The following is a 904-nucleotide window of genomic DNA, read 5'->3' as shown; positions in this document are numbered from 1 at the left end:
GTTGGTCAAATTAGTCGACTTATCAACTACTGGGTGAGCCTGTTTTTCAAGCAGCACCCTGGTGTCATTAACCAGAGCAACTAGAGCCTCTATAATAAACGGCTTATTGACTATGGAGGGATCCTTTCCAGCTAAGACCAGGTCCAAACAATGTCTAGCCTCTTTACTGATTTTCCTTAAATAGCTTCCATCATGAATGCAGGCGGAACTATCTTTGAGCAACAAAATCAAGAGACCAAGAGAAAGAAAAGATCTAAAAAGCTGTGCAATATTGTCCTGAGATACAGGACAACAGAGCAAAATAGGAATGAAATACTCACATCAAACTAACATACAAATCAAAGATGGAGATAGTAAACAAGAAGTAAGTGACAGAGAAAAGCAAGGAATCAAGAACATATGTAAACTAGGACATCAACAAGAAAACACAGAAATAAACTCAACTAATTGGTCGAACACAAATAAATCAATACAGTAATGAACAATAAATTCTAACTCTAAAGGACCAATTCAATCAAACTAAAGAACTACACATAACGATTTGGAACTAGAAAAACTACACTACAAATCAGAAAGAAACTGCTAAAGGTAGACATAAACATAAATGAGCAATAAACTTATTAGGTTTTAAAGTAATTACGTCTTACCAAAGAGCCGTGAAAAACCAACCTAGTTGTATTTTCTTTTTTGTTTAATGTCTCCGGAAGTAAATCGATAAAAGTTGAACAAGTCGAATTAATGTGCTTCGATTTATATTTCAGTAGAAGATCTTGAGTGTCAAAAATCATCAGGTTCGGTAGTAATCTTTTTCACCTACATAAAGATTCGTGCATATTCAACAACTCGAAATTTGCATGGTGACTTTTTTTTTAGATCAACATGAGTTCAAAACAGTCCCAAAATT

The sequence above is a fragment of the Tigriopus californicus genome, chromosome 12 (assembly GCF_007210705.1).
Source record: "Tigriopus californicus strain San Diego chromosome 12, Tcal_SD_v2.1, whole genome shotgun sequence".
Classification (NCBI taxonomy): Eukaryota; Metazoa; Arthropoda; class Copepoda; order Harpacticoida; family Harpacticidae; genus Tigriopus; species Tigriopus californicus.
Note: the sequence above shows the minus strand (reverse complement) of the source record.